Below are 15397 nucleotides of genomic sequence, written 5' to 3'. Positions count from 1 at the left end.
GCCCATAGCCTTGCCCACTTCTCTCCTCACCTTCCTCCCACCCATTCCCAATCCCTTCCTAAGCCTAACTTCCCAAGCATGTCCACCGCTAACATGCATAGACGGCCCAAACCAGAGATACAGGAGATTGTGTTGCACAACACAAAAAATTCAGAGGGGGGATGGATCCCACAGGTATTCAAGAAGGGTTCATGGGTCTACATGCAACCGTCCAGTGTTGGACCTCATCGTGTACGATGTCGAGGCGTATTGGAACGCCATTGAAAGGGAAGACTATTGGCATTCAAAGAAACCAAGCCCGGAATGGTGGCCATCGTGCAACAGTGTACAGTGTAGGTGAGATCCACCTGAAGAGAGCTTCAACTCAATTTGCACCTCATTGTACTTCCTCATGGTTTAGCTATCCCATGCATATATCATGTTTACGTGCATACGATCATTATGTTTGACTAAGGGCATTTGTAAATATGTTTTTCCATCCAGCTTAGTTGAGGAGCAGCCGCTTGAGTGCCTCTCAGGCACTCAAGCAGCTCTCAGGCATGAACGTGCCTCTCAGGCACGTTCATGGTTGTGCATGCTCACATTGGGGGGCTTATGTTTCCTAATGTCTCGTAAAAAAAACTTACAGAGTAGGGAACATTCATGTACTCCCACAAGTACGTGGTGCCAAAGTCAAGCCAAAGCCATGGTAGGTTAGAAGCTGTGGAGACACCCTCATTGCAGAGTCCAGAATGGCCAACTCCAGACCATTGGGCCTTGCTTTCTTTCAAGCACAAGGTGCTGCAAGATTTCCAAGGGTCCCTAAAGTTTAGTAGGGAAACCAGATTGGTGGGTCTCAGTTGGCATTGTCCCATTCATTTGTTTGTGCATGCATTCCGCTCTCTGCCGATTGTGGAAACACCGACAATGTTTGTTTGCAAAGATGCAATGGAAACCATTCTAGGTGTCAATTGGGGCTATGGTTACGGTTTGCATGATGGTGACCGTTACAAGTGCAATGTGTCCCCCACACAGCTTTGCCTTCGATATTTGACGGCAAGGTGCACCTTGTATGCACGGTTTAGCTACGAAAGGTGGATGCACAAACGTGGCAAATGGATACCCTTGCAGCTGACAGCCAAGAGGTTCAATCCTTTGAAATTCATGTCCGCATGCCCAATAATGAGGTGGAGGTGGTTGCAGTGAATCCGCATTGGACTCTTGCCAATCTTCGGGAACACTTTGTCATTATGGGATTCAAAGATGTCGGCAATTCAAGTTTCAAACTGGAACAGCGCAAGGTATGCTTTGTGCTTGATTAGCTACCCTTTCTTAATTTTTGTGGATATTTGTGTTTTGATTGCCCATTTTTTGGTTGTGTAGATTGGAAGGCGGATGGAGGCCACTATGCTTGTTTACAAAGATTGGGCTACAGACGAAGTCATCTTGTCTAAGTGAATTGGCTTGTAACTTTAATCGTTTATATATTGGACATTTTATTAAAGATTCTAAAATTTTTTAAGGTGTTGTACTTGATTTTGTATTTGAGTTTTAAGGTGTTGTGTAAAATTATTTTTAAAACGCATATTTTTTATTTTTTTTGAGATGGAATATGTCTATATAAGGGGAACCACCTCCCTATTTCACCATTTTTATTTTTTTTCAAGATGGAATATGTATATATAAGGGGGACCACCTCCTCATTTCACCATTTTCATCCCAGCATTGCAGAGAGACCTAGCATACCCAATCACGCAAAGAGAAGACATGGCTGCTACTAGTGCTTTAGATGCATTCCTTACTGAGGCTGGGCATACAAATCGCCCTGAGCTTCAAGCATTTTTCACAACCCAACCCGATTTGGAAACCAGCTTAACTCTCCACTCTCAATATTTTGAGCATATTACTTCATACATTTCCACGTGCATGGGGAGATTCATTGTTGAGTTACCAAACCGGCAAGGGCAATGGGTCCCTGAGGGCCTTCTGCACCACATCTACCAAGGGGACATGCCATTTCATCAGCGGCTTGCACGCTTTGCCACCATAGCACAACCCTCCGGACAATATGTGCGGCTTGAAGATGATGATGTGCGAGCAATGCGTAAGGGAAAGATCGGAAACACTTTTTTCTCTGTCCAGGCGATAATGATCTTCCTCCTTCATGAGTGCCCAACAGGCCCTGACGTAGTGCTACCACACTTGTAGATCGGCGGGGTATTGGCTGATGTGAAGGACCCCAAGCCCGCGACCATTGACACATCCGTAGAGGAGAGGACGCTCGCCTTGACTTACTCTATAGGGATTCAAGGCCTCTTGGAGGCCTCTCCATCTGTCGGTTCATCCTCGGGACCACCAGAAGGAACCAACACTCGGGATGCCATCCCTGAGGTAGAGATTACCCGTTTCTCCTTCATTGTGGTGGGTGGGGAGGAGTTTGTGCTTATGCACGATCTGGAGAAATCCTTTGAGCTTCACATGGATGAGTGTTTCGCCATCCTCGATGCCCATGGAAAGTTTGAGGTTGATACCACCACCTCCCATGACGATGATCTCCTACTGCCCATGGGGAATACTTTGGCGGACACAGTGGCGATCGCACAAGCCGAGGTGGCAGCGGCCGAGTAGTCCAAGGTCTCTGAGGAGGATTTTGCGGCCATGCAAGCCATGTGTTTCGCTAAACGCGCAAGAGTGGATTCACCATCACCTGCTGCAACACCTGTTTTGCTTGATCCAAAGGGGAAGTCAAGTGTGAATCTTTACTTGCACTCGGATGTTGATGAGGAGGATCGTAGACAAGAGGTATGGATGCTCACTTACATTTGATGGTTACAAATGATTTTGTTAATGTTATATCATAATTATCTGCCATATTTCTCACAAAACCTATGTTTTGCAGGATGTTTTGGAGATTGACGCCTGGGCGCAATGGTCAGGGGGGAGGAGGACGCCGTTCGGACCTCAAGCGGCACTTGCTCACTACCTCGGCACACTTCCGACTGGTTTCATGGTGTTTGTGCATGCCGACTACTCTCCCAATGGTCGCTACAACATTTTTTCTCTCCGTTCACTCTCCAAGGCGTTGTGCTTAACAACCCTTGTCCAATTGGCCAACCTTGTAGTGCTTGTAAAGAAAGATTTTGCAATATCCACTTTCGGCGTTAACTTTCGTGGGCGCCTAATCGCCCATGTCGGCATGAACCAAGCTGTAGGGGTTAATGACACCCAAGAAATCACAACCACTTTACTTAACAGGGAGCTACCCCAAAAGGCAAAGCGCCAAAAAATTCTAATTCGAAAGATCCTAAAGCAAAATCCGGATATCATGTAAAGCATTGATTTCTTTAATGAAACTACTTTTTGGTGTCTACGACTCTCTTACTTGCAAGTTTTTGAATTTGTTATATGTTTGGCTTTCCATTGTGTATGAGAAGCACCATAATTTCTGATATGACTACTAAAGGGTTTGGCAGGCCTTAAAATTATTAATATGCATACTTTGTTATATGTTTGGCTTCCAAAGTTATTGATTTGCCTACCGAAGGGCTTGGAAGGCCCCAAAATGGGTTCCCATAAGGGCGCGCATTTGGGCCTTCCATCAGCAAATGAAAGGGGCAAATGCGCGCCCTTGTGGCAGCTCATTTTGGAGCATGTAAAGCCCATTTTTGAGCATACCCAGGTACATTACATGTGCAAAACCCAAAGACAAGAGATAACCATGTTGTGGCAGCTCATTTGGGGTAATCTCAAGCCCATTTTGGAGTAGACCCAGATACTTAAAGTTCCAATACCAAGTCACAAGAGGAAACCATGTGGCAGCTCATTTTGGAGCATCTCAAGCCCATTTTGGAGCATAGGGCCAGATCCTTTACAGTTGCAATACCCAATCACAAGAGGTTACCATGCTTCAAAAATTCTATGCTACATGGACTAAGGGGGGATGATTTTCAGATGCATCTATGCTTTGTGAAGCATTGAAGCAAATAAAATATCCTTATTGCTTGTTAAAATTTTTTGGAAACCCTTGGAAAGGGCTTGGAATGCCCTAAAAAAGGCTGCCACAAGGGCGCGCATTTTGTCCATCCATATGCCTCTGGAAGCCCCAAATGCGCGCCCTTGTGGCAGTCACTTTGGGGGCATTCCAAGCCATTTTCAAGGCTTTCTAGATGCTTTTTCTATGCAGTAGTGAGTTTTCCCTTGCTTCAATGCTTCACATAGCATGGATGCATTAGGAAGTGCATGCCCCACTTAGCCAAGGTGCTTAACGTAGGCAAGTTTTCACAATAACAAGCTAATGGTGAGGCGGTCTGGGGCGGGCAACAAGAAGAGCAACCTCTAGACACCCTTCAAGGCTCCCGTGCTGCTCAATGGGTCTGGGGAAAAACACAACACAAACCAAAACAACAAACCTACAGCCAAATCCCAACTACACAAGGGGCACCACTTAGTTTAAGAGCAAACTAGGACGCAAAAGAGGAGAATCGTTAGAGCAACCCACAAACAAGCAAGGAATTTACACTAACCGTAACACCAATGGAACACTCTTACACACTAAAACACGAGAGAGAGAGAGAGAGAGAGAGAGAGAGAGAGAGATGGTGTACAACTTAGCTTCAACTTTATATTTTGCACAAAAAGGAACTTAGAGCTTGCGGAATCAAGTGACAAGATTTGGCTATAGCATCACTAGCACATTGTCTTAGGGTTATGGGAGCCCTCTCACCATCCACCCTCTTACAATGGTAGCCAAACAATAGCCAATGAATCACAAGCAACAAAACAACAACCTTCAATGAAACAAGTCACCTTATGAAGCTGAATGAGTTTGCCAAGCCAAATTGGAGGAGAAGCATGAGCCTTTGGACATGAATTGCACCCAAAACTACCAATTCATTGATGTTGGGGTAGATACAACAATGGTAGGAAGAATATCTTCTACTCGCACTCACTCAAACTAGCTCAAGCTTTTCTATGCACCAAAGTGATGGTGTATAGAAAGCTTACTCTCTCTTTACAACCAAGATAGAACTGGCGTGTGCTACGCTCAATCTAGTGTGCAATGCTATAGTGATGTCTTTCACAAGGAGGAATGGGTTCTATTTATAGGTTTTAGAAGCCTTGATTAGGATTAAGCCTAATCAATTTTATTAGGAAAGATCAAGGATTATGAATTTTTATGAATTTCAAATGATAATGGGGTCTCTCTTTTCTCTTGAGTCACATGGATGTGAGCTCAAGTAAGAGAATTATTGATGTGGTGAAAGGAGAGAAACTTCCATGGGAGTGAGTGAATTTGGTTTACTTGTGCGGTTGCCTACTCCATATGTTGATAGTGTGGGTGCATTTTTACAAGAGAAGTTAGTTGTTAGTGGTAATAATCACTAGAATTGTTAGCGATACATTTACAATGGGTAGGATGAGTTGATTTGATGAAGGAAGAGGGGTGAATTAAAAGAGAATCATTGAGATGGTGAAGCTTTGAAGAAGCTTGAACTCACCCTTGTGTAGATTGTGGAAAAAATGACCGCTGGTCTTCTTCTTCTTCTTCGCTTCTTTACGTCGCCGCCACGGTTGACCACCACGATGAAAAGAGGATTTGTTGATGAAAAATCCTCAATTTGCAGAAGTTATCATGGTTAGGATGCTGAATTTTAGATATTTTTAGGAGAGGTAAATGAAATTGTAACATAGAAGCAATAGAGAGAGACATGGAGAGTGTGTATGTATGTAGAGGTTCATAAAAGAACTATAGGGATGAGAGAGAAGGGTAATGGTGAAGAGGGTGGGAGAAGCCATGGAAATTGCAGGTTTGAGTGAGGGAAGGAGAGGGAGGGATGTGTAAGAGTGAGTAGGTGTGTGGAAGGGTGAGAGAAGACTAAGGGCTACTTGTGAGAAAAGTGGGCAGACTGGGGTCCACTCAAAAAATCATAGCTCACCGCTGGTAGCTCCAAAAATCATGAAAAACTTTGAGGTGATTATTCAGAGCGTGGGATACATTTTCTCTTTTGACCACCGCTCCAAATTCGGAGTGGAGATAGGTGCCAAAATTCTCACCAAAAAGCCTGTTTTTATGCCTGCAAAAGTCTTTTAGTGGCCCCCTCCTTTGTTGAATTTGTACAATGCATCCAAGAGTGAGCCCCTCCTTTATCATATTATAATACAAAGCATCCAAGTTGCCCTTGACCCATGCATGGAGGAGGATTATTGGTGAATAAAGAAATATATACATGGTGGGACTAGTGTATGGACTATTCATGGACTTTAGCTCAATGAGCACATGGTGTTAGAATAATGAGTAAAAATAATAATAAAAATATGGAGGAGTTATGGATATGGAAAGATATTGGAATCATATGATATGGTCCCTCCTTGAATTATTTTGGGTAAAAGAGGAAAAGGTATGCAAGTAAATAATATAATAAACGTAACCAATGAATAGAAATCAATTTTTTGTTTTCACGAGGGCGAGGGTGAAAATGTGGGAGTGATTTGTATAAAGGAAAAATATGAGGTTAGAGTATGTACATATTGGCAAAAAATATAATTATGGTGTAAGAGGATGAAAGAAGGTGTACATAGGTTTAATAAAACACACACCTAAGTAGAAATATTTAAATAAAATACCAAAATAATTATAAAAAATCCCTATATTTAAGCCATATATACAATGAAATATTTACACACAAAGAGGCTATAATATACTTTTATTTTTTTTATTTTTTTGGCTCAACTAGCCCAGTCACTAGCTAGCAGAGGGTTTTAAAGAAGATATGGGAAAAGCCCCCTAACTCACACACGCCTATGTACAGTGAAATGGTAGGGATAGCCATAGTGTTTGGGTGAATTTGGTAGGGTGGAGTAACTTACTATGGCAATTATGGAGAGCTGAAAAATGGCTATCAATGGCTACATACGTACAAAAGAAGGTAGACAAAACATGGACCAGTGCTACATCGCATGGTACAGAATTAAAGCAATACAATGCACAAAGTGGGGTATACAATCAAAAGACGCTTATATTCAAATTCTTCCCAATCTTGGAAGTTTCGTAAATACAAAAAGTTTTGATGCCTAATTACAAGCTATTCCTCATGGCGCAAACGGTGAGCAAGCTGCATATCCTTGGGCATAATGGTTACATGCTTTGCATGGATGGCACATAGGTTCGAATCCTCGAATATGCTAGTTAGATATTGCTCTGCTACCTCTTGGACTGCCTCTATGGCCACGGCACCCATCCGAAACTGAGTGTTGTACAATTGCAAAACCTCCGTGCATAGCCTTGCAAAAGGGGCCCTCCGAATCAATAACTCAATGCTCTTCTGATAGTGACGAATCTCTGCAAAAGCACGACTGCGCTTTCGCACCTTCTGAGGTCGACGGGGAGGTGCATTTGTTGCACGAGTTGGGGCAGCTTGCTTCCTCTTCTTGTAGACAATGCTCTTTCTCTTTTTTGGCCGCACAGGCACTTCCAACACCTCATAATCTGATTCCACCCACTCTCCATCTGATTCGTGCTCTTCACTATTGAGCGGATGTGATGGTGTAGGTCCACTCCCTTTAGGGAGTGTCTTACCCCCAGTAGACATGTGAGCCTCATAAGTTTGTATTTTGATGCCAACCCATGGGGGATCTTCATCCGTTTGCGTCTCTTCAGAGCCTTTTGACGATTGATTTTGGTTGTTTGTTTCTTTGCCTTGGTCGCTCTCATCCTCCGTGTTGCCATCAAAATCGTTGGAGTCCAATGAATAGACAACAAGGCGATGCTTTCTTCTCTCTTTTGCTGCTGTAGAGGACTGGCCATGCTGATTTGAAGCTCCAGCTTCTTCTGTGTGGACCTCACCTTGAGCTTGTGAAGTTCCAACTTCTGTTGCTGTACCTTTGAGTTGTTGGCCTCATCCTCCGTGTTGCCATCAAAATCGTTGGAGTCCAATGAATAGACAACAAGGCGATGCTTTCTTCTCTCTTTTGCTGATGTAGAGGACTGGCCATGCTGATTTGAAGCTCCAGCTTCTTCTGTATGGACCTCACCTTGAGCTTGTGAAGTTCCAGCTTCTGTTGCTGTACCTTTGAGTTGTTGGCCATCCGGCCCCTCTGAATATGCAATCCTTGCCGTTTGTTTTGTTCTTGCCATGGTAGCACCTAGTATGGAAAATGAAAAAATGAGCGCCTTCAACCTTTACATAGGATTTTTTGGGATTTGGGCCCTTTCACAATATGCGGCCAATTAAGTGAAACTCAAATAAACCAATTTAATTTAACAAGTAAACCTGGATCATGCGGATGGCTGACGCAATGTCCAAACGCTGCCTTTTTGATACTTAGTTGCACGCCAAGCTTCATGGCCCAGGGACGCTCGCTAGCGTTTCCACTTCTCGGATGCTGTAGTACGGGAGGCCTTGCATAACTGCTTTGCTAACATCGACTCTCTTGCTTTCTCAATAGTGCGAGTTCTCCCAAAGGTGTGCCTAAAAAACCAGTTAAAAATCTCTTGGAGGTAGTTGGAGTGTTAACCACCACCACCATGCCGAGTATTCTTGAAGTAGACTCCTTTTGCTCGATAGTGGGACTTCTCCATGCCTTGTTTACTCCATATATCAAGCGAACCATAGCGGTCCATGAAGTATGCACCATGCGCATAGAGAATGTGCTAAAACAACCAAAAAGAAGATAAGCCAATAGAAAAGTTGCATTTTCAAACATTGCATATGTATTAAGTCCGTTAAAACAAACCATGTAGTGTGTAATCTTGCTTTCAGACCATCCGTCCTTAGCGGCCTTTGTGAATTCATAAAGCACCTTCTTGAACTCCTCTCGCTGCTCAACGGTGGTGCTTGAAAGATTCATCAATTGCACAACCTTTTGAAAGGATGACCATACTAGCTTGCGTTGGTTAGCAACCTCCACATTGGGATCTTTGTCCGTCCTGCATGAACACAAATCTTTCCACAACTCCCACTGCTTCTCACTTGCTAGATCGGCACTTGCCTTGGATACCTACATTGGAGACTTTGACATCTTCTTGAAAAATCGACGTGCCTTGGCTCCATTCATGGAAACCTTCTGTGCCACCTCATATGTCTTCTCCCTACAAGTCTCTGCTACAATGTTCACCCTTGATCGGTGACATCCAATCTCATTAAGGAGCGTCTCCACCCCTTGCAAGGAGTCTTTTGACCGTTGAAGGAGCTTCATTGTGAAAGCATAATAAATGTGATGCTTTAGGATCCTATCCAATATTCGTATAAACGCATGCAATGTACAAAAGTGAACATTGTTGAGGGAGAAGGGAATTATGGGGTTCCACCCAGGATCTTTGCTATCCCTATTGGGCACCTCTAGCATATCACATGAAAGAACCGAAGTGTGCCACTCCCTATTTATATGGTCATCATTATCTTCATCCTGACCTTCCACTTGAGTTGCTCGACTTGTCTTGTGCCCTTTCACATAGAATGGGCAGGGAAGTAAAGAATTTGCACCTTGTTTGCATCCAAGCATGCACTTTATGGTCTTTAGATCATCACCTAAATTCCATTCAACATCAAACTCCCCACGCCCTGGAACCATGAGCTTCTCACCGTTTATTTGAGCTTTAATGACCTCTGTGACCCATGGGATTCTACTAAAAATCCATGCAAGGACTTCATGTGTCTCTTTCGGAACTTCAATTGCACCAAGCCACCATATATCCTTCTATGATTGCATACTAAAAGAGGGCTTTGTCGCTTCACTCGAACTGCAAGATTGCTTGGCATAAGCTAGGGCTTCATTCATAAGCGTGATGCTCATTCTCTCCAACTTTCTCCTTTTTACAATTACACACTCATCCAACTTCAGCACAAACACAAGCTTGCCTTCAAGAACTACCAACAATATAAAGCCTCAGAATGCATGTTATGACACATCATAGAGCATGTAGGCAACCCTAAACTAACCTGCATCACTCAAATTGTAGAAAATAGCCATGGACTGCTACGATTGTATCAAGTCCACAAAGATATTGTTGAATTTGGTGTGAAAAAACCCTTTGGTCCGCAACACACTGTTAGAAACAACACCGCTTCCCTTCCCGCGGACCTTCCTTCCTTGTGATTTTCTACGGAGCGGCTGAAGAGGCATCATGTCTTCAATATACAAGTAGTCCCCTAGTCGGTGAACAACATCTTCATTTGACACCCTCTTGGCAATCGCCACTCTGTGAGGAAGTGGGAATAGGTTTTCTGTGACTCCTCTACTTATTAATGCATCTTTTAACACTTGATGTATTGCTTGATAGTCCTTCGTACTAATCCCAACAGCATCACAAATATCCTGAACATCTAAATCAGTGACAATATTAGAAAAATCACTAAGAACTCTCTTAGTGATTGCGTCTTTCAAGTGTTTTTCCTCTGGAGCATCAAGCATCCCAATATAGTCCTCTTTGTTGAAACAAGAACGAAGTAAAGAAGCCCGAGCTGACGCATTCTTGTCGCCGCACGTTTCTTGGACGAAGTTCCTACTACCCAAAACAACAATGATGAGCGGTATTAGACTTAAACAACATGAGGGGTAGAACATCTTACCTCATAGCTGTCACCCTTCGTTTTCTTGCACCACCACGTGGTGCAAGAGTCTGAATTTCGGACAACTCTCGTGTTCTCACCCTACCTCCCATGTCAATACTCTTCATGTGTGAAAGAGTATCCTCAAGATTTTTAATTACATTTTCCTTGGTTGCGATGGTGCTCTTTGCCTCCTCAAGCGCACTAGTAGCTGTTTGCATCTGATCTTGAAGATTGTAGAAACTCCCATTGAGAAACTGCCAATGACGCAAGTAGATCTCGGACCGCGCAATCTCGTGTCTGTTGAGTCTCTTGCAGTAGCCCAACAAACCTTGCTCTCCATTTCCAACGTATTGCAACAGTGATGGAATGTTTGTAAAAGGCGGATGGACATTGAGAAAAGGATCCTTTGGGTACAAGCATCCCTCTGTCCAGAGATCCACATTCTTCTCCCCTTGAGCGCGGCGTTCGTTGGCTGAAGGTAATGTACCCAAGCATGTCTTCTTTGTCGAAACATACTCTTGAGGTATGCGTAGGAAAAGCCCTGGAGACCTACCGCATGAAGAGCTTGCTGGGACATTGGTCACGTCGTCAAGAGGCATTGTAGGATGGAGAGATGGAGCTTGAAGGATGGCAAGATGGGTGTGTAGGTGCAGCAGGTGCAGGTGCAAGGGCGATGGGTGTAAGAGAGGAGCTTAGATTAGAAGAGAAAGTGATCAATTTTGGGAGGAATTTCCTAAAAGTTTTGGAGGGAGTCAAAAATTATTGAATTATGATTAATTTAGCTTAAAAATCTATTTTTAATATGTATATATTTTGGGGGTACTTTTTAGGAGGAAATAGAGTTTTTTTTAAAGTTTTTGAAAAAAGTCATTTTTTTGACCTCTTTGACCTACGGATTTGATTAGGTGGCATGGGAGAGTTAAGAGGCCACTTACAAGTTGGCCAAAAAGCTAGAAAGAGAGGACCCCCTACCCCCCTACTTTTAAGATGGTTTCCCCCCCCCCGCCTCCTCCCCCTTCCCTACTTTTTAAATGGTTACCCCCCCTTCCCCCTACCTTTTTAGGGGTCAAAGGTGGAGGAGACCCTACCAAAATAGCCCCATTCAAAGCCTTTGTCCCCCTTAATCTTGGCAGGCTTCCTTGAAATTAAGGATTCTTACAAGGCCCATGGAGAGTCCATATTTTTCCTAATGCACTCTATTTTGCTATAACTAATCGTGGATGCTATCAATTGCTCAATATGAGTTTTGGTGTTAGATGGGCCATATCTTTGTATAAATTCTTAAACTTCACTAGATTTTGAAGTTTAAGGAGTCCAAGCTCATTAGAAGTGATCTAGGATAGAAATGTGTGAGCGGCTGTGCAAGAGGAGGGTTGGGCAACTATTGTATGGTCAACAATTGTGCGTATCTTGCATGTCCATACATCTTAGGGTCCTTCAAAGGATGCAAGGAAGGGTTGTCACGTTTTAAGTACAACTGGAATTTTATTCAATCAAGCACAAGAATGTCAATTGAGAGAGCTTTTGGTATACTCAAGGCAAGGTTTTAAATCTTGTTAAAAAGATGTGACATGAATTTACGCTAGGTGCCAAATATTATTGCATTTTTTCTTGAGCTTCACAACATGTGTGTTTGCCACGGAGATACTTTTGATATGGAGTGGATGCAGGAGATGGAAGCAAAACTGGCGGGTCATGGTGGGCATTCGATACAGGATCGAAGAGCAATAGCTATATCCATGATGCAGCTTCGAGCAACAAGTGAACTCAAAATAGAGGAGGCAATGGAGCATGCTCAAGACAACAATGAAGGAGGTGCTAGTGACCTTGGAATTGGCTCTGAGCGGTGAGATAGTCTTGCCCGGACAATGTACAGAGAGCAAGCAAGGATGAAGAAGTGCAACTTTAGAGGAAAGGGATTAATTCATCATCATTTGCAAAAGCATTCAGTTCAATAGAATAATTGTGTTATGGTTTGTAATGTAGTTTGTCAATGTAAGGGCATGGTCATGCAAGGCTTAGTTATCTCTAAGCTTCGACAGATCTAACGAAGGCATACAAAAAATTCAGAACACTACTGGGAGCAACTAGTGAGAGAGAGATTAAAGCGTAGATAGTAGAGAGAGTAGACACATTAATCGGCAGAAAATGGGAATAGTTTTGAAACTATGCCTAAAATGGCATATTTGCAATACTAAGCGGGTGAAAAGCATGCACACTGTCCAAAATGGTCGGTTTTGTTACGGCCAACTAAGCCTTGGGTGACCATAGCCTAATTGGATTAATGTTGCTCCCTTTCACCCTTTTCTCCTGCCGCCCCTGATCGATGACATGTGTTCGCAGTGGGCGGCAGACCAAAATTGTTTCACTTTTGTTTGTTCCACCCTCTGTGTGAACAGGTGGGTTACTCCACCTCGAAAAGCACCTTCTGGACTGTGTCTGGTGTCAACTCTTCCTCCTGCAGCCTGCTTTCAAGGACGTAATATAGACAGAAGAGTCGAGATTGCAGGTAACCTCTTCCTCCTGCAGCCTGCCTTTCAAGGACGTAATATAGACAGAAGAGTCGAGATTGCAGGTAGCCTCTGCTATTGTAGACATCTTGCCCTTCCTGATTCCTGCCCTTCTCTACATGGCAAGGGCATCACGTACGTACGATGCACTTCCGCAGAACTCTCTTTCTCGGCGACTCTTTTCTTGAGTTATGAGAACCTTTCTCTCTAGGTGACTCTCAGCCATGGCGGAGCCTAAGCTCCCTTTGTCATGTGTGGAGAGAGAGAGAGAGAGAGAGAACAACTAGGGGCATGGCCAGCAAGAAGGAGGAGGGTGGAAATGGGCTGCTGCTGCTATCTGCTAATCTTGAGCACAACAGTGCTGCCGATTGGAGGACCAATGGTCCAGAAGATGCCAGCTACGAGAGGAGAAGGCAAGAAGAGAAGGCGTAGCTGCATGAGCGAGTGGCCGTTGAGCCCAATGGGAAAGGTGAGCCTTGAGCTAGCCATCCATGCTCCAACCTCGAAATTAAGGTGTCTCCATATTGTCATCACGTGCATCTGCACTACCCAATTTGGCCGGCTGGCTGTAGCAGGAGGGAGTACTGTCCAAGGGAGTACAATTCCTGTAGAGCTTCCATGGTCATTGAAGGTGAAGAGTACCGGCCTCCTCCTCTCTCCTTCTCTCTCTCTCTCTCTCTCTCTCTCTCTCTCTCTCTCTCTCACACACACACACACACACACACACACACACTCACACTGATTATTGGTGTAGAGTAGCGGCCCCCTCCTCTCTCCTTCTCTCTCTCTCTTTCTCCCACACACACACACACACACTAATTGGTGTTCCCACCAGGACTACTACAGAAGCGGGCATGCTAATATAAGGGAGGGGGAAATTGCAAGTATGATTGCTCAGATGGCAGCTAGTTGAGAGTTGACTTTTATAAGATTTGTTTCGTCTACTTGAGAGTTGACTGGTTATAATTCCATGAAGTGTTGGCATGTTGCAGGTGATATTGGGGTTTTATGTCAGATGCTGCTTTTGGAAATTGGAGCCTTTTGCCACCAGCCTGCCCAAGGATATACAGGTAGTTACCATTACAAGAGCTCGTAGTTTTGAGTGTCTCAACACAACATGCCTCTTAGATATTATTGGAAATCCTTTTTTACCATGTTCTTCTACTATTCGATATATTATATCATTCTCTTTTCTTCAAAAAATCAAAAGTCTTAATGTCTTATTATGTAGTACTATAAGTTTGATATGTGGTTACGTTTTTTGGTTTTTCTTTTCTTGTGTAAAACAAAATACTGGTTATGATCGTGGAAGATAATGATGTTGAAATGTAATCATGAAGAGGTGGTGGTTTGTAGAAAGAGGTGTTTATGGATCAAGTGAACAAGAGGTGGTGGGTGTAGGTCCTCATCAAGACTAAGTAACACGGGGTATCGAAGGAAATGGGAGCGATGGGAGGAAAGTAGGGGACGAAACGTGAAACACTCTCCAACCGTTAGATCTGTCCAAGTTTACTTTTCAGCATTTTGGTTTACTTTATGTGCTTTTGTTTTCCCCCTTTGGACAACCAAGCGCTCGCGTTTACGTGATAGAGTGTGAGCCTCTCACAGTGGCCATTTGGGTTCAACTCCCGCTCGCGTGCTCGGGATTGAATTTTTGACCATTATCTGTCATCGAATAATCCCCCCCCTCCCCCCCCCCCCCCCTTCCCCATGAGATCCCATCGCTTGGGGTCATTTAAGACCCTGTGTTACTTTGTCCCGTGGGGTGTTGGTGGAGATCCATAATGTTTATCTTACATAAAATAATCGTCATAATGTTTTTAAGTTATATACGTGATTATTTTTTCATGTAATCATGATGATGCTCATAGAAGCTAATGATGTGAAAGACAACTTACAAGGGGGCGGAATTAGAAGATACATAAGAAACAACAGAAATACCTTAAAGAGTGATGGCTTTATGCATAGAGGTGTTGGTGGATTGAGTGAAGCAAGAGGTTGTAGTGCAGATGGAGGGTGTGGCAGTAGATGTAGTATTGTCCATGAGGGCCTTGATCCTAATGGTCTCTTAAGTAGTACCATAGTCAAGATAGACATATAGATGTTGAAGTTTCTGTCTCATTAAGTGCATAAAGTTGAACTGACAGTACTACATTCTTGCAAACAGGTATATAGAGTTTATTTTAGATGAATCTATCAAAAAAACTTTTTTTTTTCTATGATCATTGAACAATAACAATTGTACAACCAAGAGTTTTTTTATAGCATGGGATAAGGGAGAGGTCTTTAATGTTCGTTAAGAAATTCTTATCAGTCTTTGGCACGGTTAATTTGCTTCAAGAGTATACGTATGTGTAG

The sequence above is a fragment of the Adiantum capillus-veneris genome, chromosome 2 (genome assembly GCF_014529385.1).
Source record: "Adiantum capillus-veneris isolate H3 chromosome 2, ASM1452938v2, whole genome shotgun sequence".
Classification (NCBI taxonomy): Eukaryota; Viridiplantae; Streptophyta; class Polypodiopsida; order Polypodiales; family Pteridaceae; genus Adiantum; species Adiantum capillus-veneris.
The sequence above is the reverse complement of the archived record's forward strand: the minus strand, read 5'-3'. Positions refer to the sequence as shown.